Below are 26556 nucleotides of genomic sequence, written 5' to 3' on the forward strand. Positions count from 1 at the left end.
TAAACCAAAACTGTTCAAAATGTCAGGTTGTTAAATAAGTCCAATATGGTATCCCAGCTTCATCTCCTTAATTAGCAATTTGTTCTTCTTCCATGAATGATTTGTGCAGTCTTTGCTTGGATATCTTTTGGGAGTCTTGTTGTTTTTATAACTTTCAGTGAGCTCTTTAGATATTATTTTATTATATTATGTTAATTATTTGCCAGTCATATTTTGAAAACCATGTTATTTTCATTTTTGGTGTATTTTCCCAGTGTGTTATCCCTTAAATTTTTTTCCATTATTCTCATTATACAGAAGTTTGTGGACCTTCCCTATTCAACTCAGCCAATCTTTGTCATTGTGGTTGTTCCATTGCTTGTGAGATGAGCCATGCAACCACAGATCTGATAAATATTCTATTTTCTGTTCTGATAGTTTATCTAAAATTTAGTTTTCCATGTTTAATACTTGAATCTGCCTGGGCGTATGGGGTTCTGGGGATCCAACCTAATCTTTTATTCCAAATGACTATCTTATTATCCAACACAATTTAAAAACACTTCTTCCTTAGTGCTTGCTTTGGAAAGTGGACTCTATCCACTGTGTATTAACATTTTTCATGCTCAGGCCTGTTTCTGGATTCTCTGGGCTGTGCCATTGTCTGTCTCTCTGTGTGGGAGCCAGCTCTGAGATTTCAATAACTTTGCCTTATAATATGCTCTTAGTTATGGCAGCCTCAGCTCACACACACCCCTCCCCCTCATTTTGCTGCTCTTAACCTCAAGAACATTCTTTGAAATTCTGGCCTATTCCTATTTTTCCTACGGGGCATCAAAGCATATTGATTTTAAACACCTTTTTGGGATTTTGATTGGAATTGTGTTGAATCCATAAACTAGCTTGGAGGAGGATAGACATCTATTCAATATTTCATCTTGCCGACCAAGAATATAGCTTAACTGTCCATCTCATAGACTCCTTTTCAAAATTAGCTTGAATAATTCAGTTTGAAGGGCTGAGTTCTAGTCTTAACTCCACCACTATCTGACGTAGTAACTCCAGGGAACTACTCCTTTTCCCCACAATGACAGAGGGGATTGAATAAGTTAGTTGCTTAGAGAAACAGCAAATATTTGTTTTTCTCTCCTACCCCATGCTCCTCGGGTCAGGTACAAGCTGACTTCTTTCTTGTCCTCCAAGGACACTTGGTTCGTTCGTCTACCTCCCTCTTGGAAACAGCTCTGCTCATCAGCCCTGCTGGTCATACTCCCTCTGCCACTGGAGACCTCCCGCCACCATCTACCTCACACCCAAATGCTGCCACCACTCTAAACTGTTTAGTGTCCACCAGGATAACCCATGTGGATTGCCTAGCTACAATTCCTCAACCCTTTTGCCTACGACGATTTGAATCTCAGCCACCCACTCTCATCACAGCCCTGAAACTGCGTGGCCTCTGAAAACACGAATCCACACCACCTTCCATCTTTTCAGCCCGCTAGCTCACATGAACCCACTCCAATGACGCTGTGGCCTTTTGAGACCCCCAAACTGTTGACCCTTTCATTGTCTCACTCTCCAAGAGGTCCCCCCATATTTACTCTCCTTATTCAAATTAGATCATCCATCCTTACAATCTGCTAGACACTGCCAATGCCACACTATAGCCACTTGGCCCTCCTGTGTCTGGACACACTGATTGCTTCCTACTGGAAGCACCTCCAACCAAGGCCTCAGTCTGACCTTTGCGGGCCCCTCCTCCATGCTCTGAACTGAATTGTGTCCTCCCAAAATCCAGGTATTGAAGCGCTAACCCCCAAAGTGAGTATATTTGGAGTCAGGACTTTTAGGACAATTATTAAGTTTAATTGAGGTCATAAGGGTGGGGTCTTAATCTGATAGAGTTGGTGGCCTTATAAGAAGAAGAAGAGAGAGAGAGATCTCTGTTTCTCTACGTGCATGCACGAAGGAAATGCCATGTGAGGACGCAGCAAGAAGGCGGCTGTCTGCAAGCCAGGAAGGGAGCTCTCACCAGAGCTAAATCAGCTATCATTTTGATCTTTGAATTCCCAGCCTCCAGAACTGTGAGAAACAAATTTCTGTTGTTTAAGCCCCTCCATCTGTGAAATTTTGCTATGGCAGTCTGACCAGACTAAGACATCCCATAAGAAAAAATGTTAAAAATATTTTATGACTGTACTGGTATAAAGACAAATATATTAATACTATATATTAAAACATTTTCTTCACCCTTAAAGTTCATTTTATTTCCTTCTAATTAAAAAAAAATGGAAACATTTTCATGAGCCCTGAATGTATTTCAGGTCCTGGCACTGCACCTATCAAGCCTAATGGATAAATCCGTGCTGCCTCCAGCACCCAGCCTGGGGGCTTTCCTGGGCGCAGCAGAGTGCTCAGCTGCAGACACGATGCCCCCTGTGCCAGGCAGCTAGTGGTCCCCAAGAGCAGCCCCCAACTAATGATGGGTGGGAGTTGGTGGATAAATGGCCCCAGCTTCCTGACTTTGAGTGGGACGCTCTGAGGCAGGTTCTGTGTGGTCACCCAGAAGTCCATGAAACAGCACATAAAACACTGACCAGCTTAAACTAGTTTTGCATCCTTAAAACAGGTTGTTGATTAATCAAATCTTGCTCAATAACAGAGACAGCACTGCACATGTGCCAGACAGGAACCCACAGCCCCAGGATGACTCCAGCCTTCAATAAGGAAAATCTGGCTTCCAGCAGCCCAAGTAGCTTGACTACCAAATATGGACTGATTCAAGACTAGCCAATCAGCTTACACGGGCCCAGCTGCAGCTTAGTAGACCCTAACTCCTTAAATTTCACCCTGAATCTTGGATAGGGGAGACAGATTTGAGAGCTTTGCTTCCTGTCTCCTTGCCAGTAAGCCTTGCAATAAAGCTCTTTCTTTTCTCAAAATCCAGAGCCATGGTGTTGGCTTTTGCACACATTGGGCAGCGAGCTCTTGCTTGGTAACATCTGCAGCAGACATGAGTCCCAGTTGCTCACAGTGGAAACCTGCTGTGAGCACGCCTTGAGCTGGCTTGCTTCCCTTCCTTGACTTGCTTCCCCACTCCCCTACTTCTGCTTCTTGGTATCACCTCCCAAATAAATATTACATTAGTTGTGCTCAAATTCTTGTCTGAGTGTCTACTTTTGGAGAACCCAATCTAAAATGCAATCATTCTTCTGCAAACCCAGTAAAAGCTCTATTAACCACCGTCCACCTAAGCAAGTGACTGGAGTAACCAACACTCTGCTTTCCCTCTGTGAACTAGATTGTCTGATCTCACCAACACATGAGTGCTCTCAGCTGGGGGGCTGCTTCCCAGTACCCTGCCTGCTTCTGCTCCCATCTGTCCAACTGTGTTTACGAAGAGTTGGATATGATGGGCCTAAACCTGTTTGTACCAGTTTTATTTGTTATTGTAATGATGCAGTTTTGCTAAATATGATTTAAGCCAATGAAATATAAATGTAAAAAGAGAGTTGCTGTTTCCATGAAAACTAAATTGAATACTTGGGTAAGACCAGGTAAAGCAAGTTGCTAAAAAGGCTGTCAATCAAATGACACGTGGGTTGCCATCTGCAAGAGACTGGAGAAGATGGGAAAAATCTGGAAGGAGTCTGACCTGCATTCCCTCCGAGTATTGAAGTTCTCTTTCCACTTAAAAGTCAAGTGGAACTAGAAATCTTAGATGATGCTGTGAATGTGGTAGCCGTGGGGGGAGGTGGAAGGGAGTTGATGTGGGGGGAGGGGAGAGCACGGGTCTCCTCTGTTCTTAGGTTTCCAAACCCATCATCCTCTCCCTCCGACATCTGAGTCAGGGAAGGATGCATCTCAGACCCACTCCAGCATCTGCTGTCATCCTCTCCCCTCTCCCCCAGCCTGGAGAATGTTCACCTCCCCTGTGGTGAAAGGCCAGCTCACCAAGTAATCATCAAAATTAGTCATTATGCCATGACCTCAGCGGGTGAGGAGTCCAGGCCAGACTCCTCCTCTCCTGAGGCCGAGGACCCCAATGTCCGTCTAAACACAGGAAGGGAGAAGGGATAAAGGAATATTTCAGACAAGCATCCTGCCCACCTAGTTAACTTCACTCCCTCCTCAGCAGGGCCTTCTCCGACTCCCCCCGAAACATGGTCCCACTACTCTGCCTGGCGCCTTCTCCTGGTCCTTTTGCAGCACAGCTCCCAGTGCCCACAAGACATCCTCAGCCCCAGCCTCCAGTGGGAGGGACCACACCTGCCCGCACCACGAGGGTGCTCTGCATCTGTCTGGCACAGACCAGGCACACAGCACATGCTCCGTAAATACCACCAGTAGGCCACCGAGTGAGTAACAAGGGCCCCTTGCGCCTCAGGCCTTCCATGCTCCTGTGATCTTAACAGGCTTTCATTTCAGAGGCGGACCTCTTCCTGACCTTGTCATTTCTCACTGCAGGCCCTAAGCGGGGACTATAATCTCGGGTCCTCTGACAGACAGTGGAACAGGCACGAAAAGGAGGAGAAGGAAGGTGTAGGAAGAGAAGGCAGTGGCTCAATCTCCTCTACTTTCTCAGCCTTCAGATTCTGGGCCTTGGCCAGCAGAAGGGGAGAGAGAAGGCCACAGTGTACAGGGGCTGGTGGCGATCACGTCACCCGGCCCTGGAGGCGCTGAGACAGGCCTGTGGGTTGTCTGGCTCCCAGCCAGGGCCAGGGTGCCTTCGATGGTGGGGGCAGGAGACGGAAGCAGGACCTCGCTACCCAGGGCAGGTCCTCAGCTTCCGAAATGGGCGAGGGACTGAACCTGTGATGAGCATCCATTCTGGGCCAGGCTGGGCTAATTTGGTCCCACTCCTGGCAACCTGAGAGCTGGGATGCATCATTCCCATCACAGCCAAGCTGGAGGTGCCCACCTGTGGTGGTCAGGTGCAGCCCGGCAGCCCCTCCCATCCCTCACCCTCAGCCCGGAGGAGGTCTACAGAGGCCTCTGCTGCTATCTGCCATCTCAGCTCCTTGGGGGTCATTTATGGCCCAGTTATTAATCTCGTCAATTTCTATCTTTTGGATCTGGCTGCCCACTGGAATGTCGGCTCTGGGAGGGCAGAGACCACAGCTGCCTGCCTTGTTTTGTGTTCTAACCGTAGAGCCCGGCAGGGCGCCTGGCATGGATCCGGGCTCAGGACACACCCACCAAGGGCCCCACCCTGAGGGCCGAAGGTAACTTGTAGTCCACAGCAGTCTGCGACTCGGGCTCCAGGATGCCAGGCCGCTTCCAAGGGCTGGAGGAACCCACTTTCATTTCCTTTTTTGAAGCTGTATCGACCCATCTGCAAGCCTTGACTGTTTGACCAAAGACACAGCACATTTGGAGCCTGCTGTGTGGAGATACTTTGAAATTTTCCCAATACTGTAATAAAAATTAAAAATTCATCTCGCAAAAAATAAAAGGCAAGTGTAACTAACAGGGGAAGGTTGGCTCAGTTGCCTGAAAGCCGATGAGGAAAGGCTGGCTGCGCCGCTGGAGAGCCGTCCCGCGGCCGCCCCGCAGAGCACACGCCCTGCAGAGCCTCTTACCTGGAAACCTCAGATCAATGCACTCATTTCTGTCCCCGCCCTGCAGAGCGGCCCCAGCTGAGATCTGCCTTTTCCCCTGACCTGTGGGGATGCTTTCAACTCTGTTTGCATGGGGGCCGTCCCTCAAGCCTAATTTTCATTCCAACTTCTCCTCAGTGGGCTCCAAATAATAGATTGCTGGGCTCACTTGCGTAGGTTGGAAAGTTAAGCCTCCCTTCTTATGAGCTGGAGATAGCCCCAAAAATCACATACCCTAAAGGCAATGGATACACGGGGTAGCTTAGTGTGATTGACGACTTCTAGACCAGGGGCAGATTGTGTGACTTTGTACTAACATTCAAATGGTGCTAACTGTCCTGTGACTTCGGCACTTCTCTCATGTGACCCCATCAGTCATCTCAAGAAAATAATTTTGTGATGCTCATCTGGACGTGTATTCACGGTTGAGCAAAACATAATGCACACACAGAGTGGTTCCATACACACCAAGACATGTGACAACATGCACTCAAACCTTCAGGACCCTCATGTCACTCAAAGCCTCACATATGAGAGCTTTGTGGTAGACTGGATTACTGGGCCCAGATCTCCACGATGTGACGGCCTCATGCTTAGCAGAGCCTGCTTCCCTGACCCTTGACGTTAGGCTTAGCCATGAGACTCGCTTTGGCCAACTGGGTGTTATCGGACTCAGCAAACATGGAGCCTGAGATGTGCTTGCACAGTGGGGTCTGCTCTCTCACTCTCGGGATCCGTCATGAGAAGAACGTGCTCCAGGAACTGCCGCCCCTTCACCCCAGGCCCCAGAATGAGACACATTGAGCAGACCACATATGCCCTGGTGGCTGCTGGTCCAGGTAGTATGAGTGACATGTGGGCACACCTAATCCCACACTGCAGCTTCGGCCCTAAAACCCAGAGCCAGGAGCCAAAAGTCCAAGGCAGCCCAGCTGAGTTGCAGGTAACCTGAAGACCAATGAGAGTGACAATAAGTGATTGTCATTTTAAGCTACTGAATTTTGGAGTAGTTTGTTATGCAGCATTATTGTGGCAATAGCTGACTGATACAACATCCTAGCTCATACAAAGACTACATAGACACTCGGATCACACACAGGCACTCATGTGGAATGCTCACACATCATACACACACATACACACACACACACCTTTGCAGTGAGCATAAAAGGTCACGGTCCCAGGAGCTAGGGTGGTCCCCCCTGCTGGCCTGTGGTCTCTTTCTCTGATGCTTTCAGAGCTGCCGTCCAGCACTGCCTGGTCTTCCAGAGGCCAATTTTGTCTTCAGCATCCATTGCTGTGCAGCTCAGAACTCTGCACCCTTTATCTTGTCAAGCTGTTCTCACATCCTTTCCACCAAGAAAGTGTTGCTTTTGAAGCCCTAGCAGCTTGCTATTTTTTTCCCTTCTTGCCCCAGTTGTTGAACACCTGTCAGACTTGTGACAGTCCATTCTCCTGAGGGGAAAAATTATAGCCAGGATGTATGCAAACGAATTCTCCAAATGTGTATCTTTCATGTCCTTGCTGTTGGCGGCCCCTCTGACGGGCCTGCTTCTCTGACTGTCTTCACAGCTGCTCCGGCAATGAGCTGTAAACTGATCCATTCGTTTATTAGAGGGGAACAGGTGCCCCGCTCTTGGTCACAGCCAGTGGAGGAAGAAAGTCAGGGCTGGAAAAAGCTCAGCCCCTCCCTCATCTCAGAGTCTGAAGCAAGGGAGCCAGGGCCCTCGGCAAGCTGGCTGGGGGTGGGCAGGCGTCCCAACTTCCTGATGCCACAGCTCAAGCGCACAGGAGCAGCATCACACTGGGCAGGCCTTGGAGGGGGCTGAGAAAGCCCATGAGCCTTCAGAGACCCCTTCTCAGACCCCATCCTGCTGAGGAGGATTGGATGCTGTCTGTACAGGGGACCGCGTCCCAGTTCACTCGGGAGGTATTTGTTGATCTGACTTTGTGGCAGGCCCAGGTCGAGGAGACAGCTGTGGAAACAAGCCATGAAGATCTGTGCGGGGAGGGCAGGTGGGTGTAGTCCCCACCCACCCCAGGAAGTTCGGAGAGGGCCACCCTGGGAGATGACTTTTAACTTGGGTCTTAAGTGATGAGTAAAGATTTCCACGTGAATCAAGGTGGAAGGCTTCCAGGGAGAGAGAACGGCATAGGTAAACAGCACGAGGGATGTGAGAGTCTGACGCACTTGGGGAACCACAAGGAGTATCAAGTGGCTTGAGCTCCAGTGAATAGGGGAAGGCCATAGGGAGGAGCTCAGGAAGGCAGTTGAGGCTGCACCATTAAGCTTCCTTTGGAGCCAGACTAATGGGTTCGGACGTTTCTAGTTGGCGATAGGGAGCCATGGAAAGATTTTAGGTGGGGAGAGGCAGGGACGGGCTGGCTTTCTCACTGGATCCTCCAGCTGCAGGATGGAAGCTGGATCAGAGAGGGGTGGGCCCGGAGACAGGAAGGGCAGCGGCAAAGGTTCAGGGAAGAGATAAAGGCCTGTCTTGACAAGGTAGCCTCAGCAGCAGAAGGAGGGGATGGAGCCAAATTTCTCTCTCTGCCTGGGCCTGCCTTGGTTGCTCACCATGTGTGAAGAGGAGCAGGTGCCCTTTGCTGAATTTGAAAACCAGCTCAGCCTCGTGGCTGTTTCTCCCCCTCCTTCATCCTCTGCATCATGAATATCATCCTGAGAATGGTGACTTCAGTGATCTTGGATTTGTCCCTCCCCATCCCTGGGCCAACACCTTCATCCAGGCCCATATCAGCTCAAGTGGCCCCTGTCTGGGGCACTGGACCAAAGCCCAGGGTCCTGGGTGCCCACTTCCTCTTGGTACCTGTTTCTCCTGCATCCAGCGAATATTTTTTGAGCAGCATAGAACCCAGGGCCTGGGTGTGGGAGCTGGAAGTCGTGAGCAGCACAGAGGGGGTGTCTGGTCTCTTGGAGTCTTCTCTACAATAGGAAAGGCAGATGTTGAACAAATTGCTGCACAATTAGCCGTGCACCCACCTTGGGGGAGGGGCAACGGGGAACCCTGTCCCAGGGCAGTATCTGCAGGGAACTAGCGCTGAGCCTAGAAAGTTCCAGCTGAGACCTGGAGGCTGCCTAGGAGCCATGCAGAGCAAAGGGCAGCATGTGGAGGGCTCCAGGATGGGAAAGAGCCTGGAGAAGAAGGAGTCACGTAGTGCAGGACCAGACAGAGGCAGAGACTGGAGGGATGCGGCCACACACCCGGGGGCAGTGCGTGGAGGGTGCCCGGGCCGTGCGAAGGATGGAGAATTCTCTCTAAGAGCAAGAAAAAATCACTGTAATGGGTTGAATCATGGCCCCCAAAAGATAGGTCCACCCGGAACCTCGGAAGGTGGCTGTATTTGGAATAAGGGTCTTTGCAGATGTAGTTAAAGTAAGGATCTCGAGATGAGATCATCCTGGATTAGGTGAGCCCTGAATCCAATGATGAGTGTCCTTCTAAGAGACAGCAAAGGAGAGGACACAGAGACACAGGAGAGGAGGCCACGAGAAGATGGAGGCAGAGACTGGAGGGACATGGCCACACACCTGGGGGCCACCAGCAGCTGAGGAGGCAAGAAAGGATCCTCCTCTAGAGCCTTCAGGGGGAGTGCGGCCCTGCTGACACCTTGATTTTGGACTTCTGGTCTCCAGAACTGTGAGAGAATAAATTTCTGCTGTTTTAAGCCACCAAGTTTGTGGCAATTTGTTGCAGCAGCCCTGGGAAACTCATACGGTCATCAAAAGGTTTCTACCCACGATGATAGAAACAGGGGACCGGCATGGCCTGTGCAGCACTCCAGATCTTACCATGCCCACCCTCCAGCAAGTGTGAATCTGGTGACCACCAGTGTCCACCCCCAGAGAGCAGAGAGACCTCCGTAGGTCTGAGGCAGGACACTGGCTTAAGAATAGCCCGGCACCTCCTGCCCAGGTGGGCGGTGGGTGGAGCATGGAGCTGGCACAGCACAAGCCTCGCCTGCTCGCCCGTCTTCAGGCGGTGCGGGCGGCTCTGGGCAGCGGTGATGTGTATCTGGCCAGCTGGGGCACCCAGAGCCCTCTGGCCCTGGGAGGGCCTGGATTCACAGCCGAGAAGGACAGCAGTCACCAGAGAGCGAGGACTCAATCCCCAGCCATTCCAGGCTTAGGGAGCAGAAGGGGAGTTGAGACTGGGGTGCGCCACTCAGAACCATTAGAACATGATAAGAAGAAAGTGCTTGTCGAATTCCTGAGCTGGCTGGCGATGCAGAGCCACTGGGCCCCTCGCGTGCAGTCCTAAGCCCTGCAGGTACCTGCTGCCTTTGGATCAGACCTGAAAACCCCCCCTTCCTAAGAGTCCCTCCATGCGGGCCCTACAGCCAGGAGTTCCCAACCCTCTGCCTGGTGTCCAGACCCCTATCAGCGCAGGGATCAGGAAGAGCAGGGAGTCAGGAGGCCTCAGGGGGACGTGTCAAGAACTCCTTCAGGCTCAGTTTCTCCCTCTGAAATGGGCACAAGACGTCTGACAAGTCGCTGTGGTGAGATACTTTGCTTCTGACCCGCCTGCCCCTGCTTCCTTATTTTCCTCTCCTTAGTCTAGACCCCAACATCTCACTCCCCCAAAACTCACCTTAAGTGTCTGCTCCTGGCTCCAGACCACAAACTACAGGTCCATTAGAGCCAAGTCACTTTCATAGTCCAAAATGATTGAATTCAACAGCATAGCTATTTTAAAAATAAAAACAAACCAACCACAAATGTGTGGCAGCAGCAATATATTTCACCCTGCCCCTTATTTCCTGAAAAGCCCTCATTACCGTTTCCAAAAATACATGCCCAAGGCTTGTTAAGGTCCAAGGGAAAATGGGGCCCGGATCTCTGGGCCCTCGTTCCTCGGCTGGGCTGGGCAGTCACCTTGTCCCATGGGTGACAAGGACACGGAGTCCCCTCCAGTGATCCGTTTATGGGGCGATTTGTGCATGGCAGGTGGCAGGGAGGGGTTGCATCGCAGCCCAGGCTGGAGGAGCCCACAGTCACAGCAGCTGGGAGCTGCTTCCCGGGAAGGGCCGCTGCCTGCGGCGCTCCAATTCGCCGCCACCACGTTGGATTTCATTCCAATCTCTCTTGCCCTCCCTCCTCTCGTGGAAGCCTGTCTGGCCTCAGAGAAGCAGAGAGGGTCCTTCCACTGGCCCCTACCTGAAAACCGAGGATGCCTCTGCTACTCCCCACCGCCCAGGGGACCCCAGAGCCCTTTCCCAGGCCAGGCAAAGTCCCTGTCTCTCCTCCACGTTCAGAGTCTGTGCTCTCTCTCCCCTCTCTGCTCCATCCCAGGGGAGGCCGTTGTCTCGTGTGGCCTGAATCACCTAAGAGTCTTCTGGAGCCCACCTGGGAGGCCTGGGTGACACATTCCCGTGGAAGAGGGTCGCAGGATTGGGGGTTGCTGGCAAGGGTATCCTCCTGGGTGGTCCAAGGAAGTATGCCTCCCACCTCCCCCTAGATTCAGAGCCAAAGCCTTGGTGATGGGGAATACCTCCTGACCCAGGCCACTACCTCCTACGTCCAGCCTCCCCCACCCCCAGCCTGGCATCCTCCCCCAAGCTGTCGTCTGCCCCCCACCCCACCTTGCCTACCCACGGGGCTGCTTGGCTGTCCGTTCTCCTGGCTCGCTCCTGCCTATTTCTCTTAATTTTCACACACCTAGCGTGTTCTCCCTGTCCCCACACCTTACCCCTAGGGACATCTGTTACCGTCTGCCCACTTCCCATGCATGCAGTCACAGCCAGCCCCATCTTCCCCAGGGCCTCACTCATGCCAACGTGCACCATCATCCAATCACAGCAGCAGCCCTCTTGTGAGCAGCCACCGTCTCCCAACGACCCTCTGAGGTGGATGCTATTACTATCCCCATTTTACAGATGAGGAAACCGAGGCCCAGAAAGCTGAATGCATTCAAAAAGCCACCAGCTGGTGAGTGGTAGGGTTGGGATGCAAACTTCAGACCATCTGGCTGCAGGGCTGCTTCCGCTTTGCTCTACTACCTCTGGGACAGCCTGGCCAAGTGGGCGTGCGTGTGCAGGGGTGTGCGCATGCCCCTTGACGGCACCGGGAGTTCTGTTTATGCCAGGATACGGCTCATCTCAGGGTGGGCTGGCTGGCGGTAGCCAGGTTGCCCACTCCCCACCCGCTCCCACCATGGCAGAGAGAGCAGAGGAGCAGGCCCAGCCTCCCTGAGCCTCTTCCTGCCCATCACCAGGCCACGGTTTGCTCAGTTTCACCCACTCCAGAACCCCACTGTCCAGAGACGCGAAGCAAAGACGATTTTGCTCTGGCTGCGCGCTCAGCGCTCAGCAGCCCATCTTGCAGGCTGATCAGATGCCTTTCACTGCAAGGAGAGGAGGAAACGCTTCCAGTCAATAGCTTAGTCTGCAGTGGCCGTCAGAGGAAATAAAACAGACAGGCTGCCGTCGAGAGCGTGTCCTTTCAGATAACTCGCGGTTAGGCTGTTGTTTTAGGCCGGGGAAGCATAAATCTCAGGTCTTACATTTTTATTCCTGTCTGTGAGCTGTCATCCTCCTTGAAGGAGAGATGCAGGGGAGGCTCACCCGGTGTCTGCACTTCTAACCCCACCAGAGTGAGCGGGCGAGAGGGAGCATGCTAACCCGGAACAGGTCTCCCTGCTCAGGGCTGCGAGGCTGAAGGGGAATTCAGGGGGCCTGGAAACATGGTGGTAACAGCTGTGGGTGGCCACAGGGCAGGTGCATCCGGCAGGGAGTTGCCGCCTGCTCTGGGAGAGACCGTCTGCCGTGGACTCCTGTGTCAACGCCCCACACACTCTGCACCCCCGGCATCTCCATGACGGTGTGCAGGGAACGAGGGACATTGAGTGAGCACCTACCATGCTTAGCTCTTTACGTATATTGTGTTATTTAGTTCTCACAATAGCCTGGGACTGTGTTTCCATTTCACAGAGAAGAAAGCTGACTTTGGTCTGATGAAGCAACTGTCTCAAGGCCACACGGCCAGTAAGCAACACTATCGGTTAGGAGGGCATTCAGCTGCAAGTAAAACAGAAGTCCAACCAGCAGTGGCTTAGAAAACAGGGGGCAATTTTTCTCACCCTCAAATAAGTCTGGTGGTAGCCAACAGCACGTGGCAGGAAGCTGGAGAAAGAGCTGTGGGAGGGGGTTTCTGTGCTTCTCGGCCAGGACTGGACCTGCTTTCCCTGCGAGAAAGGACTCTCTGCCCAAGGCCTGAATAAAGTCGGAGTGTTTCACGAGGCTTTGGTGCCCCAGGACGGGGAGGACCCAGTAGAAGGGGTGGCCACTGCAGAGCTGACAGGATCTCCCTGGCGACTCCCTTGGAAGACACGTTCCCCAGCTGCGCCTTGAGACCCTGACCGCCGGTCAAGGGCATTTTACATGCAGTCGCCTTGATGTGTCCAGTTCTGCAAGAGCCCCTTCCCAACCCGCCTCCTACACACTACGAAGGACCCCGGGTTTCTTCCTCCCAGGGCTCCTCCTGGAGGTCTGTCTCCCCTTCTGGAGTTCACACTCCTTGAAGGCGAGCCTGGAGTCACGCGTCTTGCTTCACCCCCACAGGCCCGGAAGGGAGATGCGTATCCAGCAGGCCCAGTAATTACTGATTTTTAAAGCAGTCTCACCAAAGAGGCAGTTCAGATCGGCTTGCCTGTGGGGAAGCACTAACGTAACCAGAGCATAATTTTTCATTACTTTAAAAAGATTGCACGTGTAATATATGATAATTATTGAAATATTAAAATTAAGGTAAAGAAATATAATCCCACTGTTATATTTTGATATATAGCTCTCTAGGCTTCTTTTCATACACACCCAGTCATCGATTTTTTTAAAACAAAACCGAGGTCCTACTGCCCATTCTGTTTTGTTACTTTACAGAAACATAAAATGCATCATAAACATCTTTTCATATCAGTAATTACTCTCTTGAAGCAACATTTTCAGTGACTGGATAGGGGTCCATTGTATGCATGCTCATAATTTGTATAACCCACTCCCAATTGTTGTTCTTAACATATTTTTAAAAAATGTCTCACTATTGTAAACCACCCTTGAACAAGTGTCCTCATAGATCCGTCTCTGAACACATCTTGAATTCTTTCTTTCCGGTAAATTCCTAGAAGTAGAATTGTGGGCTCAGAAGGTAAGTACTTTTTAAAGGCTTTAGTCAGTGTTGCCAAATTGCCCTCCAGAAAGATTAGAACAGCTTGTCCTCCTACCAGCAGATGAGAGTGGGAATGACATTTATTTAAATATTAGCCCTGTTCTTGGTTCTTTCCCATCTTAAAACAAAAATTCCCTCCTGGAGCCCTAGAAGGTTAACAAATGTATTAATTTCTTCTGGGTAAATCATTTGTGAAATCAACACCACTTGGAATGTTGTAACATGCTCAGAATTGTGGCGGGCATCCCAGCAAATGGTGGGCAGGTGAAGTCAGCTATAAGAGGCATAATGCTTCTCCGCAGACCTGGCCACACATGGGAGGAGATTGTAGCTGGGTTATGGGGACCATGCCAGTTTGGGAGCCCTGCTGGGGATCTCCCAGGTTTCTACAATGTTGGTCACATTTGTGGACCCAACTAGCAGAGGCCTGTCCCAGCCCTGCCAATGCAGCAAGGCTATGCCCAGTTGGTTGGATGGGCCCGCCCAGGAGCAAGGAAGTCTAACTTCAGATCCTCAGAAAGGGGCACCTGGCGATGACAGGCAGGGCTGTCCCTAGGGTGTGGGACCCTGGGCAAATATTGTTTTCAGCCTTCTGTCTATAAACAACTTGAGTCACCCAAAATCAGTGACGTAATCTCACATTATCCTGCAAAAAATCTACCACACCAGAAATGCAAATCAAAACCACAATGAGATATCACCTCATATTTGTTAGAATGGCTATAACCAAAAAGACAAGGGATGACAAATGCTGGTGAGGGTGCAGAGGAAAGGGAGCCCTCATGCACTGTTGGTGGAAATGTAAATTGGTGCAGCCACTGTGGAAAACAGTATACAGATTCCTCAAAAAGTGAAAAATAGAACTACCATATGATCCAGCAACCCCACTTCTAGGTGTATATCTAAAGGAGATGGAATCTCCTTTAGATCTCAAAGAGCTATCTGCACTCCCATGTTCATTCCACATTAATCGCAATAGTCAAGATGTGAGAACAACCTAAGTGTCCATCAGTGGGTAAATGGATAAAGAAGATGTGGTATATGTATAAAGTAGACTATTATTCAGCTATGAAGAAGAAGGAAATCTGCCATTTGTGACAACATGGATGAAGCTTGAGGGCACTAATACTAAGTGAAATAAGTAAGACAGAGAAAGACCAACACTAAATGATCTCACTTATATGTGGAATCTGAAAAGGGTGAACCCGGAGAAACAGCGAGTAGAATGGTGGTTACCAGGGGCTACAGGTGGGGGAAATGGGGAGACGTTGGTCAAGGGCACAAACTTCCGGTTACAAGATGAATAAGTTCTGGGGATCTAATGTACAACATAGTGATTATATTTAATAATACTGTGTTATATACTTGAAAGTTGATAAGAAAGTAGATCTTAAATGTTCTCACCACAAAAAAGAAATGATAATTATGTGATGTGATGGAGGTGTTAGCTAACACTATGGTGTAACCATTTTGCAATATATAAGTATATCAAATCAATATGTCATACACCCTAAAGTTACACAATGTTATAAGTTAATTATATCTCAATAAAGCTGGAAAATAAATACCACACCAGCCTGAGGGAATAATCCTCCCTCCAGGCCGGATTATTCTGCCTGGAACCAGGATCCCAGGGCTCCAGGACAACCCCCTGGGTGAGAGCCCCAGAGCTCCTTGGGGCGTCTGGTCCACACAATAGGTGTGGGGTCAGCGAGGGGCAGAGGGTAGAGGGTTGGAGAGATCTTCGAAAGAAAGAAATGGGATTCAGGGCCCACGTGGGTCCCTGCCCAGGCTTTTGGCTTTCTGCCCAGACAGCACTGCTGGCCCCAGCTGTTCCAAGCACTAGAAAAAGATTTAAAAATGTTTGAGCGAGGCACTCCGAAGTTCTGGACCTGGGCAGGGGACCCGCCCACATAGGTCTGGTGGTGGGACTCATGACAGATTTCCCTAGGAGACCCATAGCAGGTCCACCAGCTATCCCTTATATAACGGACAAAGCCAGGCACAAGGACAACCAGCTAGCATGTGGCTGGACGTCTCCTGGTGTCCCTTCCATTCTGCCCCCCGCTCTGTGGCCCAGGAGGCTCGTTCCTGTGGTGTGCATCAGCCCAGCTCCCTTGGCTTGGCTTTGGCCAATTGGAGGCCCAGGCGGGAGATCAGAGGGTTGCAGCAGAGAGAGGCCAGCGTATTTATTCATCTGTTTTTTTCCCTGCCAGGCCACAGTCTGAGGGTGCTGCATTTTTCTTCCTAAGGCTACACACAGCCCTTAACAAGAACTCCTTCCTCTTCTGCCCTGCTAGTCTGGAGGTGACAAAGGATTCTTCCTGTGACCAGCCCCAGATGCTGCCCCATCCCTTGTCAGTTTCCTTTCATCCTGCACTCGTTTTTGCAAAGTGACCCTTCATTTAACTCTCTTAGATCACTGCTTTAAATCGTTCCCTCTGCTGCCTGTCATGACCCTGATTATCTCACTGGTTCTTCATTAGTCCCTCCTCACTAGACTTACTATGGCCATAGTCCTCTCAGTTCTGGTCCTGGGCTTCTCATCCAGAGACTGAATGCCAGCTCTCTGCTAAATGCTGGTGGACAAGGTGCCTCCCCCATGGACACTGCTCTCCGTTGCTTCAAGTATGGGAGGAGGTGGAGGAAGAAAGACAGACGTGTGCTCAGAGGCCTACGGCACCCGGGAAAGGACTCAGGTGCTCAGGAGGGGGAGGTGTTAGCAATGTGCTGTGTGACGGAAGGACCAGGATAACGTGGGGCAGGGGGAGCATCGGAGACAGGCCTTAAGGATGGATTTTGCCAGGTGGAAAGGTAGGCGAGCATTCTACCTCCATCCGTAGAAGACGTTGAGAAGATGGGAGCCTGGAGAAGTGGTTGCATCCAGTCTATGGGGCACTAAGGAGCCTCAACTTTCTTTGTGGGCAGTGAGGAGCCAGTGATGATTTTTGAGGAGAAAAGAGGCGAGAATTGGTTTAAAGAAGTTTTCCCTTGGGCTGGCCTGGTGGCATAGCAATTAAGTTCATGCACTCTGCTTTGGTGGCCCAGAGTTCAAGGGTTCAAATCCTGAGTGCAGACATGCACACTGCACATCAAGCCGTGCTGTGGCAGAGTCCCACATACAAAATAGAGGAAGATGGGCACAGATGTTAGCTCAGGGACAATCTTCCTCACCAAAAAAATGTTTTCCTTCCGTCCAAGGGAGGATAAGCAGTATAAGTTGTGGTAGAATTCCACATTTACTAAAGAGCCCTATAAAGTACTAAAGAAAAAGTAACAGTATTTTATCTTCTTCCACAGTTCATGAGAATTGGTACAAACCATGAACAGACCTAGACTGAGACTCTTTTTTTGAGTGCTGTTTTTAAACATATTTTGTCTTCTCCTTTGCCAGAGGGAAAATAACTAGAAAGAGACCTCCCTGGGGGCCTGCACCCTTCACCCCAATCTCTAGGGCTATTTTGATCCTTGCTCAAAGATGTCCCCTTCCCACGGAGACAGCAGATATTGGCTGCGTTGAAGCAGGGACTTGTTTCAAAGCTGTAAATTTCCAACACCCTTGGGCCAGAGAAAGCAATTAGGAGCCAGGCAGAGCGGAGAGGAAGGGACTGGCCACTGCAGTCAAGAAGAAATTAGACCCCATTTCATCAGAATCACCATCATTTTCCCATTTGTGTCTCCCCTGTTAATTCAGAAAGCTTGCAAGTTCTCTGATGGGGTGAGTGGGTTCTGCCTACCAGAGGGCTCCCCCAACATCCAGCAGTGGGGAACAGGAGGACACCAGCCACCATGCTCCTGTGGGAGGAGAGGCACACACCCAGCCAAAGGCTGCGACTCTCGGGGCTCTCTGAGCAACTAGCCAACTGGTCTACGTGAAACTCCCATCACAAGCTCTCCACCACAGGGAGAGATTATCTTTCCATAACTGGCTCAAGTCTTGTAAATCCCAGAATCTGAGACTAAGCAGCTGCGAAGGTGTATAAAAATCCATACGCTAGAGTCGGGTCCCCCAACCATCCCAGTTTACAGATGGGAAAGGCTTCGGGCCCCCCCCCCCGGGCTGTCCCTCCTCACCTGTGACTTATTGCAGGGTCCTCACTTTCCGCCTTGCCAAGGTGCCAATGGCCACCACACCCTGTATGCTCCATGCCAGGCACTGTGCTAAGGGCACTACATGATAACTCTGCAAAGTGTACCAGCTTGCCTCTCGTGCCCTCAGGGAACTGAAGTTTAGTAACTAAGGCTCAGAGAGGTTACCCAACTTGCCCAAGATCACACAGCTGCTCCCCACAGTAGCTGGGATTTGAGCCTTGCTTGGAGATACATTGCTTCCACTACGTGATACATGGTGTTCAGTGACGAGATTGTAGACTCAGCACAGCAGTTTTCGAGAAGTTGGTCACTTGCTCCAGGGGCTGACAATACTATCCTTGTGTCTAACCCAAACCCCTCCTGAGCCAAGCGAAACCTATCTCCCTTTGAGCCCTTTGCTGACACTGAGGACAGCTAAGCAAACAGCAGGGGCCGTGGAATGCTCCCAAGCTCACGAATGCACCCTCAGCTGTGGCCTCCAAGGCACTGCTGTTCTGTACCCTCCATGCCTCCTCCAACCTGGGTCAGAGCCCAGTGCCAGCAACCGACGGTGGCTCTGCACTTACACAGGGCGCCTCCATTCCAGTGCCCAGCAGGTGAGAGTGCAAGTAGCCTTGAGGACACTTGCTTCCGCCTTCCATCCCTAGAGTCTGGGGACGCCTCCTCCACCCCCCAGAAGCTGGTTGTCCAGTCTGATCCCTATTTAGTTCCCTGTGGCACTGGATTTGCTCATTCTCCCTCCCTGGGCCCCAACCCCAGGGGCTTCACTCTTCTAACCTGGGGCCCCATCTCAGCAGCGCTGGGGAACCAAGGCAAGACAGGGATGTGATGGCGCGGGTTTGGGAGGCAGCGATGTGTGAACTGCTGCCCTGTCAGGTATTAGCTTTGGGGACCTGGGCCAGTGACTTGACCTCCCTGAGTCTGACTTTGTGTTCCTAACCACAGGAGGCTGTTATGATGGAGAAATGAAATAACATGTGTGACAGTGCTGTGGTCCAGGGCAGGGACCCAACACTCAAATTCCTGTTTCCTTTAATACATGTCTCGAAGGAATGCAAAGAGGATTGAATGAAATTATAAAGTCCCAGCACAGCTCCCGGCCAGCAGACGCTCAATGAACAAAGCTTCCCTTCTTTCCCTCACTACCTCATTCTTCATTTCAGGTTTTGTTTTAGGGCAATAGATGCTACTATTTGCCAATGAACGCCAGCCTGTCCCGGAAGCTGGAGTGGGCATGGGCTGGGCAGGTCAAGGCCAGGCCCATGGGCTCCCTCAGGCCTCTTGCCAGCTGGGATTCTGAAATCCTGGGCTCGACATGGCCCCGAGACAGCCAGGTCCAAAGCGTCTGCACAGATGGCCCTCAGGGCACGGAGCCTGCCAGCCATTTTCCGTCTCTGCCTGTCCTCTGAGAAGCCTCCCAAATCGCCTTCCTCTCCTCGTGCTGCTCTTTAACTAAAGCCTGTTTTGTCAATTCGGTGATCTTGTATTCTTACTAAAAATAACACCTGAGCAGCCAGATTCCTGAGAAAACGGAGCTCTGGGTTAGAGGGCAAATTCCTCATTTCCTGGCTTGGCCTGGGCTCCCAGGGGAGAGCGCAGGACTGGGAGCCCCCATCAATGCTCCTGCGTCTGGGAGGGAACCCCAGGAGAGGGTTGGAGAGGCCATGCCACTAAGTGGATTCCCACATGGGGTAAACAGCACAGCGTCAGTCCTCTTCTCTTGGGGCTGGCTCGATCTTGTGGCTTGTTTCCATGTCCCTGCAGATATCTTTGAGAAAAGGCCTTTTTACTTTTGCCCAGTCTCCTCCACAACATAAAACCGTTCACTGATATCCAAATGGTCACCTCACTCAGGCCTCCATCATTTTTCAATTTTCCAAGCAGCTGCTTCCAGCACGTTGTGTTACAGAGGAGGGCGGCAGTGCATGGGGACATCCGAGCAGTGTCTGCTCAGCCCTGAGGTTTGTCACGGTCCAATTCCAGTCGTTCACAGAGAGGTCCACCTTAGTTGTTAGCAGCCTTCTTCTAGAAGACAGTCGACCAAGGGAGTCAAGAGTATGAGTTTGAGAATTGAAGGGACCTGGGTCTGCGTCCTAGCAGTGACACTTAGATGTGGCACTGGGGGGCCATTACCTCTTTGGCCTCAATTTTGTCATCTGTAAAGTGAGGATTATAAAGTACAGTGATGGGGAGCCTACCTCATGGGATGATACGAGGATTGGATGAGATAATGCATACAACGTGCTTAGCACGGCGCCTGGCACAGAGCGAATATGTCAATATGTTCTCATTATAATCGTTAATACTCTAAGAATATTTTTTTGAGTAGGGCTTGGGGGAGAGCATTCTTTCCCTTGTTGGACTCCAATTAGGAACTTACTCTTTGTGCCAAAAAGGGATCAGCTCCCCCAAACCCACCCCTCTCCTCCCATTTCTCATCGCTGTTGTGTGGGGTTCACACAGGAAAGGAGAAGGCGTTTGTGGCCTGGTGATGGGCACTGAGCAGAGAGCATCGGAGGAAAGCCGACTACAGCCATCTCTGGCGAAGGCCCTGAGCAGAGATCTAGAGAGGGTCATGCAGTCAGTAACGGGAGCCAATAAGAGAGAATGACCTCTTGCACCTGAAGGTGAGGTCCAAGGACAGGACAGGACAGGATGGGGACGTTCATGAAACAACAGAGCCGAGTGAGGGCAGGGGCCTAAACGAAGGGAGGTCCCCGCGGAGGGGTTGAAGCCTGGAGGAGACAAAACGATGGAGGCATTTCCATGTGCAAGGACATGGTGGAGCGTCTTAGCTAAGGGTCCAGGTTCCAGACGCAGACAGCCCCCATCACATCTCAGCTCCACCAGCTACGAGCTGGGTGATTTGGGGAGCCAGTTTGGGCCTCCGTCCTTTGTCTATAAAAGATGTCTAATAATAGAGCCTTTCTCACAGGGCTGTGGTCAGGACTTAGAGGACTTACTCAAGCCCTGAGCACGTCAGTCAGTGGAGCCACTGGGCACGTTCCGGTGGAGACAAGTCACCAAGCAAAGTCTCTCTCATCTGTGGTGCCAACCTCCTCCCTGGCTGCCCTTCCTTGGCCACTTCTGACCTCACTCTACACCTCATCTCCGTCCAACTCTACCTGTGCTGCCACACATTCCCCGTTCTTCAACTTCCTGGTACATGAGGGAAATTCTAGAATCTTCACATTTTAACTAGCCATCTGGTTCCACCCCCACTATAATGCACAAACTTGCCAGGGAGTGTCTGACTTCTGCTAGTATATCCCCAGTGACAGAAAACTCACTACCTTCCAGGGCAGTGTGTGGCATCTCTGGAAAGTTCTAGAAATTTCCATCCCCTGTAGCTTTTGCCCATTGGTTGAAGTCAGTTCAGCTGAGTGGCTGCTTTATGCCAAGCCCTGTGCTGGGCATTTGTTCACAGCAGCAGCTAGGACAGACGTGGCCCGTCTCCCCATGTTGCTCACAGTCTAGAGTGGAAAGCAGCCCAAAGGAAACCAAAACCCTGCAGACTGATGAGAGACCGTAACAGGGGAGTTCTGAGGCTGCAGACACAGAAAACTGGGTCTTGGTGGATTAGTTAATTCATTAGTCAAATAAAGAGATGGGGAAGGACATTCTAAGCAGAGGGAATAACGCAGAAAAAGGCCCAGGAGCAAGGGAGCCTGATACATCCGAGGAAGGGAGAGAATTCCACCTGAGTGGACTGTGTGAGCAACAAGCCACGAGAGTAATTCAGGAAAGGTGTCCTGGGTCGAATCTTTCGGGGCCAGGTCAACCTGGTGAGTTGTTGGACTTTGCTGTGGGCCCCAGGACCCTGTGAGGATTGTCTGTGGGTGAGTGACCTGATCCATCCCATTGTGTTTAGAAAGAACTTTGAGTGCCAGGAGGAGGGTGCATGGGGAGCAGCAGTGGCTGCTGGAGATGAGGTGGGTCGTTAGCCTCCCCTGAGGTCTAGGCAGAAGATGGGAGGGCAGAACTAGGACAATGGCCCAGGGCAGGGGAGCGGGGGCGGCACCGAGTGACATGCAAGGCAGAAGAGGCGCAGGCTACACTCAGCCGTGGAGGCGATTTATTGCAACCTGCCAGTTGCTGCCCCACAGAGCAGGGCTAATTGCTGCACAGACAGGCCCCAGCCTCAGGAGCAGACGGCGCTCAGCCCTCCACTCTCCACCAGCAATTCCCAGAAGGGCTGCACTGCCCTGCCCAGACACAGTCCCTCCTGGCAGGTGGGCCTGGAGCTGCCCTCAGTGACCGTGAAGGGAGTCTCTCTCCATGCCCCAATCCCAGTGTTGCTTCCCAGGCATTCCAGGTAGGAGCTGGCAATTTTAATTGAAAGGATTACGGATTGCACTCCTGAGCCACGGTGCACAAACAGCTCTGGGTGCTGTTGACTTTGCATTCTGGAACCATTTGGAAAAGGAGCAGGCAGACCCAGGCCTAGTAATTAACAGATTTTCAGCCTTGTTTCCTGCACAGCAGACCAGACACCTCACCTCCTGGACCAGGCGTCCACAGAACCAGCCCCCCTTTGGGGGGTCTCTGGTGAAAGCCCACTGCCCTCTTTGAACCTCAGTTTCCGCATCTGTAAAATGGGATCTGTAGAGTCCCTCCAGTGTGAATGACCCCACAACTCTCACTTAAGTGAAAGCAAAATGGCTCCTGGATTCCACATTCCCATTCCCTGGCTGGGCCCCACCAAGGTTTCAAGGACAGTCAGAGCTCTAAGGGAGAGCCGAATTGCTCTAAACTCCAGCGAGCTGACCCTCACACCCAGCCGCCTCCCTCCCCATCCCAGCATGATCTATGGCTCCGGGGAATCGGAGCATAGCTCACAAAATGCTGCAGTCCCAGACCCACTGCCACACTCCACACATACAGGAAATGGACCGTGATACTCGTAATATTACATTTTAATGGTCTGCAGCATCAAAGGCAGAATGAAGAATCATTCCTGTGGCAGCAACAGATTAACTCCTTCTTTTCTGGTCTCTTCCAGTCTTCCAGTTCAATGAATTGGGGGGCAGCTGTGCAGGGCTGGGAGGCTGCAAGAAGATTGTCAAGACAGTATGCTTCTGAAGTTAGTAATCGGTTTACAGTAAAGCTTCTGGGGTTTTCTTTTTTCTACTGTATCTGTCAATATGCAGGAATGACTTAGCCTTTTGATCACATCCAGCTCATTTTTCTTTCCTGGACTCCTTCAAAGTCTACCAGGAGATCACCTTCACACCCTTGGTGCCCCTGGGCCCAGAATTAACAGAACTCCCTGAGACAGGAAATCTCTGATGGCTGACATCCGGGGTATGCTAAAGGGGCACCATTATGTCTCTTAAAATTAACAGCTTTTGCATACACTCTAGGGCCTGCTGGGGACTCAGAGACCACCTGCTCCTCCTGAGGTTCTGAGGGGAGAAGACACTTGCTCAGTCACCCACAGGTCAGCATGGATCAGCGACCAGAGCCTGAGAAATGTTACTGCCACCCAAGTGCCCTCTTCTCTGGGTGACGACACCCATTGAGCCAGATGATCCTTCCATGTCATGTCCCTCACAACGGTGTGCTAGCAAATGCTTAACAACAGACTCTGAGGGTGGGGGTGTCCTTGCCTTGTAGCATTTGCCAACTTCTGCGGTGTAAATACTCCCACTGTGGCCAAGATCAAGCTACCAACGTGAGGTCTCTGGAGCAGTACTGGGAAGATGCTCAGCAGCTCAGCATTACACGGTACCTTCATCACACAGATACAGTAGGCATAAAAGCATGCATCATGGTAAAATAATTAGCAAGTAATGAGTTTTGAGTATTTACTACCTTTGTTTTTAATAGAATTTATTTAATTATGAGTTTATATAATTTAATTTTTAATAATGGCTGTGTTTAACAACCAGCTCTCAGAATTCCTCAAAATTTGATGATTGGCTCTCACGAGGTTGTACGATTTGGTTCCAGCACACCACTGCTCCCACAGCTGAAAGTCAGTGATTACATGTCACTTTTATTTGTCTGGACATACCTGGGAAAGGTCCATTGCACTGCTTCCTGAACCCAGAGGGGCTCAGCTGCAGACAGGCACTGGCCTGAAGAAAGAGCCTTTTTCTCCAGCCTAATTACTGACAGATACTTTCTTTTCTCATTAATTAGCCTGAACAATTGTTCAGCTCAAATGCTATCATATGTTTTGTTCTCTCCCCAAATGAGACTGGATCCCTGAACTCTATGTCCAGCCCCCTGAAGGAAGGGAGCTTTGGGCATTAACCACTCATCTTTCAAACATAGGCAGCCTCTTCCATCTGATAATCTCCAAAATGGTCCTTTGTCAAATAATGGCTCCATCCCACTGATCCACAGAAACATGCGGCCTCTATGTGGCACCTCCAGCTAAGACTCTCCTTGTTTGGGGGTGAAAAGAGAACTGTGAGGTGCCCTCCCTTGGGATGGGGAAGGGTCTAGAGGATGGGTTGGGGCAGGATCCAAGATGGCTTCCAATGATTCCAGCCTCCTGGTGGTGACACCCTGTGTAGTTTCCTCCCACACTGAATAGAGTGGAATAGGATAGCACGAAAGTGGCAGAGGAGGACTTCTGAGACTAGGTCATGAAAGACACCATGCTTCTGCTTGGCTGTCTCTGAGAGAAGCCAACCACCACGTCATGAGGACACTCAAGCAGCCCTATGGAGACGTCCACGTGCTGAAGAACTAAGGCCTCCCTCCAACAGCCGGCACTAACTTGCCAGCAATACAAGTGAGCCACCTTGAAAGTGGATCCCACAGCAGCATCCATTCAGTGTCCCACACCACATGGAGGGTGGATATAAAATAAGTCAAAGCATGATCCCTCCCTCAAGGTGATGTCTCCACAGGGCTTATGTCAGCTGGGAGTTGCTTTGGCTGTGTGTATGGCACCGCTATTGGTTACACAGTAACAATAACTTGAAAAAGATAGACTTTTATGTTGGAAGTAAATAAGGTCAGAGGTGGACAATCCAGATCTATTACGGCACTCCACCAGGTCAGCGACCCAGGCCCCTTCTATCTTGTTACTCTGCCATCATAAGCATGAGACTTCTTCCTCCTAGTCCAAGATGGCTGCTTGAGCTCCAAACATTATGTCTCTTTTTATCTAGAAGGAAGAAGGAAGGGATAAAGAAGGGTATACCCTCTTCCATTAAAGGCAGTGAGCAGATGTTTCACGTACCCCTTCTGCTTGTATCCTATTGGCCAGAACTTAGTCATGGGGCCAGTTTTTATTCATAGCAGTCTGTGCCCAGGTAAAACTTGGGGGTTCTAGTATTAAGAAAGGAGAGAATGAGTATTGGTGGGCAATAAGCAATTTCTTTCCCAGGGCCTGGTGGAGGTCTCACAATTCTTCAGCTGACTGATATCTACCTAATAGGTCCCTTTGCTACTCTTGGCAGTTGGCTAAAACAGCCAATGTCCTCTCTCCAAACACTTCATGTAAAGCACATCCCACTATTCTCTACACCAGCACCCTCCTTATTTGCTCATTTCTTAATTATCTGTCTCTCCCACTAAACAGTAGAGGCCGTGAGAGCAGGTGCCTTGCCTTTCTGGTCCTGCTTTGAATTCCCAGCTCCCAAATATTTGCTGAGTAAATGAATGAGCCGAGTACAGACCCTTTGACACTTCACTATGGTCAATAACAAGCTCACTCAGGGGCACCTGTTAGGAAACCACTAGTAAAACATTTGCATGTCTATGGCTTAAGCTGAGACCATCTCTGAGGCATCTGAAAACCCTGTGCCCAGAGCCGTATGCAAAAATGCTGTGCCCATGTAACATCTGCTTTGGCACCAACACGTGCCCTGACCCTTAAGGAACCACTCCATCCCGTCAGCCACATAAAAAAAAAATGCCAGATATTCCTATGAGGAAAATGAAACAAACACAGAAAAGGCAATTGTCTTCAGAGCTCTTGAACTTTCCCCAGGGAGCCAGCGCCTGTGTGTACAAGACACCCAAAGCCCCATATGAGACATGCAAAACATAATCAATCATGCCAAACAACTGGTCGGAGGGTTTTGTTTTTTCCAAACTGATTTAGAGGCCATGAAGACACAGTCGACGAATGATATCTGAAGAGCTGCAAATACAAACCACACTTTAAACTAGAGAGAAGGAAGCCCTGCTTAGCAGGGCTTGCGTTTTGCAAGGCTGATCAAAAGCTGTGGTCCTCCAGCATCACCGATGGAAAAGTGAGTGAGAGTCACAGAAACGTGTATGAATAGCTCTAAAAGACCCAAAAGAAATGAATAAAGGCAATAAATAAAATTTATGGAAAACAGAAAATATGAAAAACCGTTCCACTCCATTAGTAACCAAATAAACTATTTTCCCCCTTCCACTCCATTAGTAGTCAAATAAACTATTTTCCCCCTCAAACTGGCGAATATTTTTTAAATAATACTCAATGCTGGCAAATATGTGGTGAGAAGGCCAACAACACACACCGCCAGTAGAGTACAAATGTGTACACTTTTCTGGAAAGTGATTTGGAAACATGCATCGAAAACCTCAAAAATGTGCACAGCCCATTTGATACAATAATTCTACTTCTGATAATTTATCCTAAAAATATTCATTTATTTATTCAACAAATCATTTTTGATGCTTACTATCTGCCATTTGCTGTGCTAGATACTAAATACCCGTGGGTGAATAAAAAAGACATAAACCCGTGGA

The sequence above is a fragment of the Diceros bicornis genome, chromosome 6, assembly GCF_020826845.1.
Source record: "Diceros bicornis minor isolate mBicDic1 chromosome 6, mDicBic1.mat.cur, whole genome shotgun sequence".
NCBI classification, from domain to species: domain Eukaryota; kingdom Metazoa; phylum Chordata; class Mammalia; order Perissodactyla; family Rhinocerotidae; genus Diceros; species Diceros bicornis.